Source organism: Zootoca vivipara, chromosome 8 (genome assembly GCF_965207765.1).
Source record: "Zootoca vivipara chromosome 8, rZooViv2.hap1.1, whole genome shotgun sequence".
NCBI classification, from domain to species: Eukaryota; Metazoa; Chordata; class Lepidosauria; order Squamata; family Lacertidae; genus Zootoca; species Zootoca vivipara.
The window spans coordinates 51740901-51756955 of NC_142591.1; the positions used below are offsets into that span (position 1 = coordinate 51740901).

Sequence of the window (16055 nt, forward strand, 5' to 3'; positions counted from 1 at the left end):
GTTATGTACCACCAGTCAGTATGGTGGTACATAAGCACAGCAAAGTTCAAAGGTGCAGCAGGTTCAAGGCATGGCTACACAAGCTGTTGGTCTAACAGTTGACATGCCCCCTGGCTTGCTGTTATATTATTATTTATAACAACAACAACAACAACAACAACAACAACAACAACTTTTATTTTTTGTACCCCAGCCACTCGGACAAACATTAAAAACTTCCCTATACAGTGCTGCCTTCAGATGTCTTCTAAACTTGTATAGTTTTTACTTCCTTTACAACTGATGGAGGACATTCCTTAGGGAGGATGCCACTGCCAAGAAGGCCCTTTGTCTGATTCCCTGTGACTTCATTTCTCACAGTGAGGGAACTGCCAGAAGGCCCTCGGATCTGGACCTCAGAGGGACAGGCATGGTTTTACTGCAGCAAGTGGGATGTTTCTTTGGACTGTACAAGTAAGCAAGAACCCTTTCTGGTAAGTTGGGTTTCATCAGTCTGTTCACACTGGTGCTGGCATCTCTGAGTCCTAGGCGATGGAGGTATCAGTACTGGCTTGGGTGCATCTTTGGTCACCTCATCTGTAAAGTAAGGACAGAGACAGGCTTTCTGGCAACATGGAAGGCAGTGCTGGAACTAGCCATGAGGCTGGTATGGAGTGCCTGAGTGACAGAAGGGTAGGCAGAGCAGCATGTCGGGGCAACACGTCACTGGGACCCTCCCTGAGATCGTTGAGCAGCAACTATTCCAACTCCTCCCATCCCTCATCTTGATCAAGCCCTCCAAGATGTATCCTTGGGACTCATAATACAACCTATGTTTCAGTGTAGCTCCCCATAGTAAAATATCCATATGGAATTTGAAAATGTACACCTCCACCAATCTGGGGGCTTTCTGCCTTTGCCTGAAGCAAAGGGCTTCTTAGAGGCAGGACTTGCTACTGTAATGATAACCTTAAAACTCTGTATCACCCCCTTCAATCAGGTTATTGCAAAACACATGGAATTGCATCCTCAAATATATCTGGATTTCTTCTTTCCACTCTGATATACATGTACTTGTTCCTTTTGTTTGAGGAGCTTTTCAGTCAATTGCTTACTCAACTTATGGCAGTGATTCTAAGTCTTAATTTCTATGGCTGTCTTGCAAAGGTGTCATATGAGGTCAGCAGCTTTTAATAATGACAAAAGCCACAATCCCATGCACACTGATGCTTTGCTGAAAGGTTTGTTATAGGCCCTTCCAGGCAAGGATATGTCAGTATGATGTGGAAGGAATTTAAAAAAAAATGAGAGAGCAATGTTCTAAAAAAATCTTCAAAGCTTGCATTAAGACAGCTAATCTTAGTCATTTTGTTGGGAATGCATTATTTATTTATTCATTCAGAGCATTTTTACCTGCACTGTTAAGCCAAAGAGACTCTCAAAGGAGCTTAGATATAACCCATAGAAACAAAAACAGTCTCTGCCTACAGGCAGATACTACAAAAAAGGAAGAAAATATAGTGAGCGAAGAGGAGAGCAGCTAGGGTGGAAAAAGTTGAGGGACAGAGCTGGCCTTTCACCAGAGCTGATAGAGTGACCCTGCTTCCCAATTTTCCTATGGCTACAACAGTAGATATTCCTCTATAGAAGATATGTCAGATCTAAACATCCTTTGATTGTTAAGTCTTCTCTTATTTGAAGTTGACAAAAGCTTACTAGTTTTAGATAGTTTCATTACACTAAAATGGGCAAATCTGTTCCATCAAGTGAGACTTAATAATAAGGGGGAAATGCAAATATTAAAATTCATGCTGCTAAAATATATTCATCTAATCAGGAGTTTTCACTGGTGAATATATTATAAATTAAATAGATTTCTGTTTTGCAGATTTTAAAAAGTGATCTCAGTAGTACAGTAAATTGCCACCAAGATTATCTCATTGGCATATTAGCAGCTTACATTTCAAGTAGTGCCCGAAGTTATAGGTTCTAATATGAATGCTTTTCTCCAACCTGTGCTATGAAATAGTTTGAAATCTGAAAGCCAGTGAACTCTCAAGATTACCAGATGGCAAAAGTGTTGCTAGAATATACCAAGGGAACTGATGTTTCGATATAAAGGTTATGATGGCTAAAAGCATAACTACCGGTACTTATAGCCAACTTTCTTGTGAATGGATCCCATTTGCACTACAGTGCAGAAATGGACAGCTTTTACCTCTGAGGGAATGGAGTAACAAGAACAAGGCATGTCCAAGCTCCCCTTCTCTGTCGCCTTCCAGAAGAAAACACTAACTCAATAGGTACTGTCCCCCTGTGAAAGTGTATAATGTGGAGTTTGCATTTTTAAAAATGAGCAGAGTTGGAGTTTCATGGCTCAGTAGTTGTGTGGCGATACCCTGACGCCTCCCCGAGAAATAAAAACACTAGACACATTGCACAAGGTTAATGGGCATAGAAGGCCACAACTTTATTGATTACGGAAGTAGAGGGGTATTGGCCTAGGCATTGGATCTAACCGACTATATCTGACTCCAGCCCACTCTGCTGGCAGTCTGTGAAAGGTTAACCACCGTTGGATGAGTCCTGCGATGCACATCAACTAGGAGCTCATCCTGGGGCCACCGCTAGGGGCGTGCCCTCTGGCCCTCACCTACCACGGCTTCGGACTTGGCAACGCCCCCGGACTCCTTAAGGAAGTACCTTTCCGCATTTTGGGGGAGGTGATGGCCGCAACCTCCCCCCCACACCTGTACCTTCACAAGATAATCCAATGCCTACCGCCAAAACCCAAGTTGTGACAAGTAGCTATGAGGTAGGCGAAAACCACAAGGTTGTGGCCCAATCACCTTCTAAATCTGGCCCACGGATGGTCCAGGAATCAGCATGATTTATGAGTAGAATGTGTCATTTTATTTAAAGTGCATCTCTGGGTTATTTGTGGGGCATAGGAATTCGTTCATATATTTTTTCAAAATACAGTCCGCCCCCCCCCCAAGGTCTGAGGGACAGTGGACCGGCCCCCTGCTGAAAAGGTTTGCTGACCCCTGCTCTATCCTTTTGGATCTGTTATTGGGATAGGGGTCTTGGATCAGTCCCTTTACCTCCAGCTCCTCCCACTTTGTCATCCAAGCCACAACCCAGTTGGGTGAGCCTCTACTGGCAAGCATTAGGGCACTGTGCTTTTGACCTGTTCTAGCTGTCCTACCTGCCTCACCATACACAACTTGGGAGAAGCTAAGTTGGGACCATAAATGGAAAGAGCAATAAAAGCAACTGACAACAACAAGTATGCCATTAGACCAGAGGTCAGCAAACTTTTTCTGCAGGAAGCCGGTCCACTGTCCCTCAGACCTTGTGGGGGGGCTGGACTGTATTTTGAAAAAAATATATATGAATGAATTCCTATGCCCCACAAATAACCCAGAGATGCATTTTAAATAAAAGGACACATTCTACTCATGTAAAAACATGCTGATTCCCAGACCGTCCGCAGGCCAGATTTAGAAGGTGAATGGGCCATATCCAGCCCCCGGGCCTTAGTTTGGAGACCCCTGCATTAGACTATCTTCCATAGTCAGCCCCTCATTCATCTCAAAGGAACATGTGGAGGAGAGGTACCCAATCCCACCACCCAAATCTGGAAGCAGATTTGTGTTTTTTTTCTGCTGGAAGCATAGTTTTGGTACCAAAGCAGGTTATGGATTCATCATTGGCTCTTGAATCCATCTATAGATTCCAAAACTGTTTGGCTCCTGAAGCTTGTAAATCTATTATAATACAGAAATCCTACAACTAAATCCTGCAAGATAAATCATACATTAAAAATGGAGTAAAAGTTTATATACACAGTAAGGCTAAGCCACAGCATTTACATTTTATAGTGTTTATCCTAATCTCGAGGTCCTGAGATTTGCAAAATGAAACATGATAAGATGTGGCAAGAAGCACAGCCACATTGTGTCATTGTGTGTATTTGAACAAAACAGTGAAGATTTATCATAGAGTTAGGAGGATTAGCAATAAAGCTTTGCCATGTTCTTCAAAATCAGTCATATTAACAGCAGCTTTGCGAGACATCTGTGCAGTATGCTGTAGACGAAATACAAATAAATACACATAAAGAAAGCGATTATCACTTCTATAAGACTCCCAACCTAATGCTTTATCCCCACAACAGCCCTAATTAGATAATTAACGGTCTCATTTTATGGACAGGAAAATGAGGCTTAGCCAGTGACTTGTCTAGACCAGCTTTCCCCCTCCCCTACTGGCCCTGCAGGCTAGGGTTATGGGAGTTGTAGTCCAACAACATCTGGGGAGGGGACCCAAGGTTGGGAAAGTCCAGTCTAGGCAACTAGAAAGTCCATGGGTGAAAGGGATTTGAACCAAAAAAAATATGTGGTGCAACATACACAATGAAACACGATTCAGGAAAGTGGCTGAAGAAGTGCGCATGCACATGAAAGCTTATACCCAGAACAAACTTTGTTGGTCTCTAAGGTGCTACTGGACAATCTATTATTTATTTATTTATTTCATAATGAAACATGATGTTCTCAAAAAGTGCAAGTGTGAATTAGAACACTCATATGCTTAAATTTGTGTTATTAAGACACTTCTGCATTCTATCCACTACAGTAGGAACTTCCGTCATTCTAGTTCCCAGCATACAGTACAGTACTTCCATTCTGGGGAAAGTCTAGAGAGCCAAAGAAGCAGACTAGAAAATGAACAGTGTCCCTATTCAATACAGAGCTCCTTCACTATGAGAGCCAGTGTGGTGTAGTGGTTAAGAGCGGTAGACTCGTAATCTGGGGAACCAGGTTCGTGTCTCCGCTCCTCCACATGCAGCTGCTGGGTGACCTTGGGCTAGTTACACTTCTTCGAAGTCTCTCAGCCCCACTCACCTCACAGAGTGTTTGTTGTGGGGGAGGAAGGGAAAGGAGAATGTTAGAGACTCCTTCGGGTAGTAATAAAGCGGGATATCAAATCCAAACTCTTCTTCTTCTTCAAACATATCTATAGGTGCCACCTGTGAAACGCTGAACAGCGTAGGGTGGGAGGGTCATGGCTTCCTTTTATGGGAAGATGGTTTGGCCTCCTACAGGATAACTTGCATGAGGGAGTTGTTCTGAGGTGGTTTGGCCTTTAGCAGCAGGGGCAGGTTATACTTGCCTGCACTTCTGCTTGGTTTGGTGCAAGCTGCCCTTGCTATATTTTAATCATTATAAGCTTTAAACATATTCCTATGTCAAGTTTTCGTTCCAGGTGCACCAACATGCCCCTTTCCCTTTAAAAAAAGGGGGGGAGAATGCAGCAAAAAGGTTTCTGCTCTTTCTCAATTTAATCTTGTTTCATGTGATATTGGGGGGGGGGGTATTTAAAAATGCAACACTTCTGCCTTCAAATGTAATAAGGCTACTGCATGTAGCTAAGGTTTTCATCTGAGCTAGGAAGACTTCCGAGGAACTATATTTTTATTATCAAACTTGTCACTGGTCACCCAAAGCAATTGACATTTAAAAAAATATACATATATATAGAAATACTGTATGTACTATATACATAGAAAGGATGGGAATAATGTAACACATTAATATTCTATACAACATATTGGAAAAACAAAAACAATTTAGGTAGATTGACCTTTGCTGTAACCTGATAGGCTGCTTTGCATCCCCTTCCATCCAAAGCCCCACCAATGACTTGAAATACTGACTACACTACAGGACTGTCATAAAAGACACATTCAGCCATGGTCTCCCATCCTGAAACAGCAGGCTAAGAGGTTGCATTTTACTGTAATTGCATCCATTTTTTATAAGGGGGGGTGGAGCAAAATGAAGCATGGTAGTAACAAGTCAGTATGTAATTATAATGGGACTTAGGTTGCAATCCTACTTCCATTTACCTGGGAGTAAGTCCTATTAAATCCAATAGTGTCTGCTTCCAAGTAGACATGTTTTAAGACTGCAGTCTGTGTACACTAAGTATATCTGACCCCAATGACATATGCCTTGCAGGAAAACATTTGGCCATTGGCTCCTTATTTACCAACCATCCATACAGAGTGTGAAGAATTCCGTTTCCTAACGTCAGCTTTAAACTTGACTGTACTGTATACTACAATGAGTTTCAATTTGGCCTCTTTTGGGGGGGGGGAGTTTAAAGCAACACTAGGCAGAACCAAGAATTGGTTCAGGCCACACAAAATCAGTGTGAGAAAACACCCTCTTTCTCAAGCTTTGATCCTATACTTTTTTAAAAAAATCTGAGAGTAAACTTCAACTGAACCGATGTTACTTCGGAGGAAAAGCGCATACACTTTTAGGATGATAGTTCACAGGGGAGGGCGAGGGCTTGCTTGCGCGCAAATCACTTTGCGCAGCTTCGCACATGCTGCTAAAACAACAAAGCCGAATATGCGGAAGAATAGATCGTCACAGTTCTCGCAATCCAAATTATTACTGGTTTAAAGAAATAAAGGGGGGATCCTTTCCCTGGCTTACTATTCCTTTATTTGGACGCCTGCATTGGCTGGCTGCCTTCTCTCTCTTTCTCCCCTCACACGTCTTGGTCCAAACCCAGAGCATTGCCTTTAAAAAGAAAGAAAAGGGAGGGGATGGCGAGAGCAATGCTTTCTCGGCCGCGTCTGCTCCGTTACACGGAGGGGGCCGATTCAAGCCTATTGTGTGAGGGCAGCAGCATCCCCCGCCCCGCCCCCTTCCCCATTTCAGCCTGGACCAAACCATCCCGAAGTCGAGGGGGCCCCGAGAGGCAGCGGGGAAAAGAGCATGCGAGCCCCTTGGCCCAGCGGCGCTCTCCCGAGAGCTCAAGGCCGGAGCTCGAACCGGGGCTTCTGGCTGCTTTTTGGCTAGACCCTGCGAGGCCGCCCATGGAGAAAAGGCAGCCCCGGAGCAAGGCAGCTTCTTTCCCTCGACTCCCCCTCCGCGTTGGCGAAGCAGTGGGAAGGACGGAGCTCGCCGCCGCCGCCGCCGCCAGCGGCTCTAGCTGTGGCAGCAGCAGCAGCTCGGTCGTGGGAGAGTTTCATTCAGCGCGTGGAGGGAGCTCCGCGCGCGCCGGCGGGACGGCTTAGCGGGCTGCGCTGCTCTCGCGCCCCCTCAGCGGTTCGCCGCCTCGTCTCCCCTTTCCGCGGGAGCTGGCGTCGCCTGGCGCGGGGCTTGTTATCTCTGAGGAGGCACGGCAGGTAAAGGAGAAACGGAGAGGGAATCCGGGGGCGCCTCGGGGCCGGTGGCCGTGGCGGAAGATTACCGGAGGGGTGTGTGGCGAGGGGTGGCTGTCGTGTCTGTCGCGCTCGTTGTCTGGCGCAGCTACAGCTCCGTCTCGTCTGCCCTCCCCAACCCCCTCACATCTCGGCTGCTCTGACTGGAGCGCCTTTGCCTTGTTTTGTTGCAATGGCCATAAGCACAGGCAAGCAACCCAGCAAGCAACGCTGCTGCCCGTTGAAACAGCAGCAGCGGAGTCCTTAGGGAAAGGCGGGGGGGGGGCGCTTGCTTTGTGCATGCGCCAACCACCTGGACTTGAGCTCTCCCCCCCCCTCCCAAAGGGCATTGTTTGGTCGGTTTTTTCCAGTCTCTCGGAGATACCGTGTTTCCCCTTTTTTAAGACACCGTCTTATAACTTTTTTCTCTCAAAAAAACACAGGGTGGCTTATTTTCAGTGGGATGTCTTATTTTTTATTATGGTTTTTACTTTACGGTCTCCTCGGCCGGGCCGCTGGCTCGGGGCACTGCTGGGCTCTCTGAGTGCTCGGCGCTGCAGCAGCCGCCAGTTCCACTCACCATTGTCCACAGATACCAGATTCCCATGCCCTGGCCCAAATGGCAATGCTGCTTATTCAAAGGGTTGTCAGAATTGTGTTTTTATCTTTTGGAAATCCAGCCATTAGGCTAGCTTGTGTCTTAAATTTCAACTTCAGAATGATTTGGCTTGAGACCTGTTCTGAGGAAGGAGAAGGGCATCAGCATAATTTTATGAGCAATTGTTAGATATGTTCACTTACGGGGATACTGTATGGGATTGCAGACTTTTGTTTTGAAAAACAATAGCCCTCGAGACAGGGCTGGAAGACAGAGCCAGGGCAGATAGAGCAGAAGCAGAGTCTGGAAGTATCCCACTGACTGAAAAAGAGCAAGTTTAGAATCTACCAGATCAGAATGCAGCTGCCTCCAGAAGGTCAGGTAGCTCTGTAAATTGGAGGTTTTAAAAGACACCCCAGTTGTCACCAGAACTGGGTATCTCAATACAGGAATGCCTGAGCAGGGACCACAGAAATACTGGGCTAGCAAGCCACACTTGGCCCTCGTCAGGGGCAAACTCATCCTTTGAAGCAGACACACTCTGCTGTGGTATGGATGAGTGCCCCCATGGCACTTTCTGCTGGGGAAAACAACAGAGGCTGGAGTGCCGTGAAGCACACTTGTCTGCAGCAAGAGCCTTACAAGCCAAGGGAAAGCATGCGCTTGTTTTGCTCTGGGCGGCGGGATGGCAGGTGTCCTCGGCTGGGCGGAGGCGAGGCCGTTGGCTCCGGCACTCCGCCCGGCGCTGCTGGGTTCTCCGAGCTACTGGGCGCTCCGTGCGCTCCAGCAGCCGGTTCAGGGCGGCGGGATGGCGGGCGTCCTCGGCTGGGCGGAGGCGGGGCCGTTGGCTCCGGCGCTCCGCACGGCGCTGCTGCGTTCTCCGAGCTGCTGGGCACTCCGCGCACTCCAGCAGCCGGTTCAGGGCGGCGGGATGGCGGGCGTCCTCGGCTGGGCGGAGGCGAGGCCGTTGGCTCCGGCACTCCGCCCGGCGCTGCTGGGTTCTCCGAGCTGCTGGGCGCTCCGCGCGCTCCAGCAGCCGGTTCAGGGCGGCGGGATGGCGGGCGTCCTCGGCTGGGCGGAGGCGGGGCCGTTGGCTCCGGCGCTCCGCCCGGCGCTGCTGGGTTCTCCGAGCTGCTGGGCGCTCCGCGCGCTCCAGCAGCCGGTTCAGGGCGGCGGGATGGCGGGCGTCCTCGGCTGGGCGGAGGCGAGGCCGTTGGCTCCGGCACTCCGCCCGGCGCTGCTGGGTTCTCCGAGCTGCTGGGCGCTCCGCGCGCTCCAGCAGCCGGTTCAGGGCGGCGGGATGGCGGGCGTCCTCGGCTGGGCGGAGGCGGGGCCGTTGGCTCCGGCGCTCCGCCCGGCGCTGCTGGGTTCTCCGAGCTGCTGGGTGCTCCGCGCGCTCCAGCAGCCGGTTCAGGGTGGCGGGATGGCAGGCTTCCTCGGCCGGGTGGAGGCGAGTCCGCTGGCTCCGGCGCTCCACTCGGCACTGCTGGATCCTCCAAGCTGCTGGGCGCTCTGTGCACTCCAGCAGCTGGTTCAGCGCCGTGGGATGGCAGGCCTCCTTGGCCGGGTGGAGGTGAGGCCGCTGGCTCCGGCACTCCGCCCGGCGCTCTGAGTTGCTGGGCGCTCCGCGCTCCAGCAGCCAGTTCTGGGTGGCGGGACAGCATGCAGGCCTCACCCTCCTGCTGCTGCCACAGCTGGCGTGCTAGGTCCCGCTGGCTGGCTGGGGCGCTTGGCGGTCTCGCTCCACATGTCATGGGTGTATGTCTTATTTTCGGGGTATGTCTTATGTTTTGCAAAAGCTTAAAAATCCTGCCATGGCTTACTTTATGACTATGTCTTAAAAAAGGGGAAACACGGTATTTGGGTTTGAAGCAGGAAGTGGGGGCAGGTTTTGGGGGGAGGTTGTTCGTGTAAAGTGGGTTTGTACTGCAGAGAGGAGGGTGGGTTATCTGCGTGTGCCTAGAGGGAGGGAGGCTCGTTCCCTTGCAGATCTCCAGAGATGGAAGTAATTCCAGGAGAATAGCAAAAGGTTGGATACCCAGAGCTGCATGGAAAGCGGAAGAGCTGTTGCTTGCTGAGATCCAGGTGCAGCAGCCTCTGGTTCCAAAGTCTTTCTAGTATCACCGTTGCATCCCGAGGCTAGAATCACGTGCATACTTACTCGGGGATGCCTGAACTTGACTGAAGACAGCCAAAGTTGGGGGGAACTGCTTTGAACGGACATCCTCCCCCCACCCCCAAAAAAGAATTGCTACAGTTTGTTTGAGAGCACCAGCACCACACTTGTGATGATCAGTCTCTCTTCACCATAGGTGAGATTATTTTTGAGTAAGCATGCACAGGAATAGGCTGTATGGCTCCTGGGAATATGTATGTTGTGAATAGTTCTCTTTTGGCATTGTGTGTGGCAATCCTGTACATGTTTACTACTCAGAAGCCATACTCATTGGAGTTTACTCCCAGGTAAGTATTTTTAGGGTTTCAGCTTTAATGTCATTCTCTCTTTCTCTTTATAATAGTTTAGCAGTGTTTTTGGTTGCAGTCCTAGGAACATTTACTTGGGGAGTAAGTGGAACTGAGCACAGTGGGATTTGCTTCCAAGTAAACATTCATAAGGTTGCATTATTGGAGGACAACTGTGTTTTCACATTTGAGGTGCACCTGTTAGGTGGGAACTGGAGTTACAGTTGCAACTGAATAAATTGTGTTAAGGCAGTATCCTAGACTTCTAGTAATGGCATGGATCCAGAGGAGGACTTTTCACACAGGCTTTTCTTACCTAAAACATCCATGATACTTGCCTGCCAAACTTGTTTCATCTTAGTGCAGGTCTTTGTAACTGCAGTATTATTATCTTGGTCTCATCCATAGATGCGGTATAGTGGTTAGGAGTATAAGTTGTGATGTGGGAAGTTTCTACTTAAAATCTCATCTAATTTTTTTTTTGGGGGGGGACTTTCTCCTTCCCCATTTAGAATCATAAAATTGTAGAGTTGGAAGGGACTCTGAGGGTCACCTAGTTCATAGGCAGGTGGCCCATATGGGGCTCAAACTCATGACCTTGGCATTATCAACACCATGCTCTTATCACCTGAGCTAACTGAGCCCATTTGTAGTGTAAGGATAAGAATAATGGCCTACTGTATAGGGCTGTTATAGTAACTTTTAAGAAAACATGAAATATTCAATCAGTTAGGCAACAGGTTATGTACTAGAACTACTTAGATATGAATGGGCCTCATGAAGAGGCTATGTAAAAATCTTGCTTGTGGTGGCATTCTATACAGTAGGCTTAAAGCTATTTACTCCATCCCACCAGCCCAGTCATGGTTTTAAAACCCTTCTATGGAATCCTGGTGGTTTTTTGAGAACTTATCAGTGCATTCTTTAGTGAGAAGACCTGTGATGCTAGGCAAAGTTCATTACATTTTGGTCCTCCATTACTGATCTTTCTTTCCTGTACAGTTTTGCCAGAAGATGTTGGGTGCATTCAAGGCATGCTTATGGGTTCACATAGGATAACAGTGGAACTCAAAATGTATGGCCAGTGCCTGATGATTGCAGTGCATGATCTCCTACAACAGAAATTGGGGACCTGTGTCTGTCCAAATATTGTTGAACTACAACTCTCATCATTCCTTACCATTGGTCATAACTGACTGGAACTGATGGGAGCTTTAGGTCAGCAACATTTGGAGTGTGCTAATGTTCTGTAGCAAGTATGTACGGTAGTTGTATGTATTCCCGGCAGATAAGTTGATGCAGAAGAGGTTTCCTGAAGGCAGAGAGTTCTAAAACCACTGCTATAAGAGACTCTCCATGCCCATTCCATGTGTAGCCTTGTTAGTAGAGCATCTCTTGCCCCCTGCAAAAGCATTTTTCACTGCTGTCCACATGTGGGCTGCAACATTTGAATGGACCTTTTAGTAGCTTTGTGAAGATGGAAGCAAAAATGTTTTGCATTTAAAGAAAAATCTCACTGGTATCAAGAGAAATTGCATTAATAAGCATTTGACTTTAGGATATGTTATGAGCAGCAAACTCAGTGGAAAAACTATTGAGCCAGTGCAAGTATAAATCCAGGTTAGTTCTTCCTTACATCAAGAATTTGTCCTGGGCCTGTTACGTATATGTCTGAAATACTTTTTTATTTAATTCATTGAGCAATTGTGCTTCACTTAAATGGTCCTGAGTAAGCTGTTCCTTATAGGACCATTCAAAAGCTGTTAATAAAATTTAAAACTATAGCAACGCTGGTCTAGAAAGATTACATATTTATGACTTGATTTTGGGGTTGTCCAATGTGCTTTAATTCTTTTATGAAGAATGAATAAACCCAAGGTTCCTTCCTCTAACCCAGACTTCTGTCCTGTTCCAAATCTGGTGCACATCTGTCACAACACTACATGAAATTAGGCTCCTATGAGGGCAACTTTTTTAAATAAAAGGTTGGTAACTGGTCAAATTTCAAAGGGATGCTCTTTCTTTTCAGAGAGGTGAACCTAGTGGGGCAAAAATGCCAAAAAGATACATAGAGACTATACTTCCTTATATTTTCTCCAGCTCTTTAGAGGGTATTTTGTTAGTGGTAGGATGTCAGTCAACTGAGCGATGGTTTCACAGTAGTCAGATATATGTCATGCACCCTTTTTATGGAAATGGCGATGTACCTTTTTTATTTGAATCATGATGTCTCCTGATAGGAAAAACAAGAATGGGAGCTCCTTGCTGCACCTTGCTACCATCAGCTTCAGGAATGCCAGGGTCCTAAGTCTTAACCGTTTGTAAAATGATCAGATAGTTGCGAAGGAGGTAGCAAATAATTACATGGGGCGGGGGAATCTCTTGGTTGCTACAACAATGTGACGTGAAATTCCAGCAGATCAATCAAGGCAGCTTCCTCCTTCATGATAGTGGAAAGGGTGGATACTTCCCCATGGATCAGCCATAGTGGCAGAAATTATTGTGTTGCTGCTAGTGCGGAATGGAATCGGTCAGCTTGCAGAATCAACTGTTCAAGAGCCAGAAATCAGTTTTAAGCCTTCCGTTGTTTGGAAGCCGATAGCCACATATCTCAGTTTTAAGTTGTGAAGAATGCCATATTAAGACTTGTGTCAGTGAGCAGGAGTATACAAGAGGAGGGTGGGGGATACTAATGAGAAAGGTGATGACAGTGAAGCATCTGAGTTGGATAATATGAAGCAAAAATGCTTGTGTTGGCCTGACGTCTGCTTAGTGTAACCTTCACCACGTTTAAAATCTGGCTTTTGCTGTGCATTCAACATGTGTGTTTCATATGCACTCTGTGTTTTATTTGTTTAACTTCATTTTTTAAAATAACTCTTTGGGCTCTTCCTGAGGATCCATGATGAAAACTTAAGAACTCTTTATTCTCTTCAATATTATGTTCCTTTGTATTTACAGAACATTATTGGTAATTTCCCTTAAAATAGTTAACAATTTTATTTCATCGTGTCATAATAACAGTTGATGGACTTGGTTCTGTTTTTTAAGTGATGTCAGTGTCTCATGCACACTTCTATTAAGTTGATGATTTAAATACTTGTCTACTCTTTGATAATATTTGACTGGTCAGTTGAGCAATATTCCTTTACCAATGAGATGCCTGAAATCTTGTATTTCATTTGATAATACTATGTTCTCAGAAGCATGATAATAATTTGCCCTTTGTTGAGGTGGAGAAGTAATTGATAAATCATAGTGGTTGATTTTATATATATTATTGTTGATTGTATATATTATTACAGTTAAGCTTCAGCTGCAATCCTTACCCTACTTACCTAGAAGTAAGCTCCACTGAATTCAGCAGGATTTACTTTTGTGTAGACATGGTTAGAACTGAACTGTAATTTCTGACAATAATATATATAATCAATCACTATGATTTATCAATTCTCCAGCTGCTATTCAGGTATAGCATGCAATTGAAAATATAATAAGTTAAAATGGATGAAGATCTATGTGAATGAGATACTTTCAGTTGATTCTTCTTTGTAAGATTTTTTTTTCTGTTTACAATAACTATAATGCAAGTCATTTTATTAAAAAGGCTCCCTTTTTCAGTTGACTGCCCCTGCTTCAATTCCCACCCATCTGCATCTGTAAGAGTCATTGAAAGCTTGCATCCATGTTCCCACCCCCGAATAAAATGGGGGTATTCTACCTAACTTGACAAAGACCCAAAATAGGGTCCAAAAAGGCATGGTGTGTTCTCAGAATGGATGTTGCTTAAGTAGTGCAAATTACTATATGACATGAAGACTAACTTTGGTCTGAAATACAGGTTCTGTTGAGTGCTGTTAGTGACATGAATGGAAAATGTCTGTGAACTCCCACTGACAAGCAAGTCAACTGTTTTTGTTTTTCATAATTCATAAATCTCTCTAAAAAAAGATGGATCATTTTAATCAGTTTCCTAAATGATTGCACTAAATTGGAATTAGTAATGCAATCCCTAATAGGATGAAGTTTTGTGTATTTAAACATATTACATAATGTGTATGTAAGGAACTACTGTGGTGTTTTAATGTTCTTAACCCTTTCTGGATTCTTACTGTTTTGCTGACACAAGTTGTTTTCTGTGAGCGGTCCTAATGAGTCAACAGAATAGCTTGCTGCAGTAGATGAGGCCCACTGATAGTTAAGGTTCATGAAGTACTGAGGTCTGTATAGTGTATGTCTTGGTGCTGGAGGACTGGCAGTTGCTTAAAAAAACATAGCTTGTCTTGTCTTTTTTTCATTTATTTTTCTCAAGGGAGCAAGTTGTACCTTTAACCAATACAGTATACCTTCCTATAAGATTGGTCAAACTCCTTGGTGACCAGTAAACATAGTAGTTTCCAGTTTGGCAAGATTATTTTCAGCATAAATTAGTTCTGTTGACTATATTCTGTACTGTAGTACTGATGGTTTAAGTTTTTCATCAGTTTGCAGTACTGTGACTATAATTCCATTGACGTTCCATTGCAGATTTCCAGCATGTTGCTAAATCTCCTTTATTGTAAATTTCTTTCAGATACAGTCTAAGAAAGAGAATGGAAACTACTTGTGTTTTTTAAAATATATATAGAATGCTTGTAATATACAGGCAGCAACCATTTTGCGCACGTTCAGTTGACGTATGACTGCTGACGCACCAGAAGAAGGTGTAACGGGTCAGGCTGGGCTTATGTGCCGTCAGCTGATACGTATGAATGCCCATAACACAACTCCTGCACAAAAAAGGAATTGCCTGTATTGAAGTATATTAGGAATGGAGAACACGTATATATTTTAAATACCCTATTCATGTGATACAGCAATGCATTCAATCTTGTTTTGGAAAGATAGGTGACCTAGGAATAATTCCTATGTTTTCTTAGGTAAATGATTGTATTTTGTGGTTACCAAAAGTCTACATAGCATCCAGAGTTTGGATGCACAAAAGTAGAAAAAAGCTCAGTGCAGGCAGAAGTTCCAAGAAACATCTACAAACTAATGACACTGCAGAGGAGCTTTATTTTTTTTTTGGTAATCTGAGATCGATTCAGTTTTTGCATACTGACCATGTAGTGTGAAATGAAGCTCACTTATCCCACAGGGTAGTTGGGAGAATAAAATGAAGAGGGAGGAACCCGGTGTTTATTACGTCGGTTTGTATCTCATCGTTCATCAATTCATGATCCCAGGGTGGGTTGCAACATAAAATAAACCATATAACAACAATAAAAACACAACACTCAATAAGATACAGCCATTAAAATTTCATTTCAAGTACAAACTGTATTATTACCGGAGCAGACAGATAACCCATTATTTTGTAGCTGGTCAAATGGAGTCAAATATCTGTAAAAGCCTGTCGAAAGAGAGATGTATTTCAGCTGACACGGAAAAGTAAACTGTTGATGCTTGGAGAGCATTTCATAGTTGGGATGCCACCACAGAGAATACTGTATCCTGTTCACTACACAATGTTACTTACCGTGTGTGGTAAGGGGACATTGAGAAGCCACCCTGCTTAAGCTTCTTTGACAAAAAGGCAGGAGGAAAGTGCAGTAAAATAAATAAATGTATAGATTGCAAGACAACAAGTTGCAGTCATATATATATATCCATTTATGTTTTAAAGCATTATGATGTATTCAAGATCTCAGATTAAGAAAGTCGGTGCTGAGGTGTTTGCCATGCAGTGTCAGTACTCCAAGATCATGGCAGCAAAGGATTTTCTTTAGTCTTGAATCGTCAAACTTCAAA

At 44.9% G+C, this 16055-nt stretch overlaps 1 protein-coding gene across 1 annotated transcript in view; it reads left to right on the top strand.

Annotated features, from left to right (window-relative positions):
* The first annotated feature begins 6732 nt into the window (after positions 1-6732).
* The window catches only part of FAM110B (family with sequence similarity 110 member B), a 72096-nt gene continuing 62773 nt past the window's right edge, over positions 6733-16055 (top strand). The window contains exon 1 of the mRNA XM_035126058.3: positions 6733-7189. The gene's annotated coding sequence lies outside the window, so the exon portion shown is untranslated. The remainder of the gene's footprint in view (positions 7190-16055) is intronic.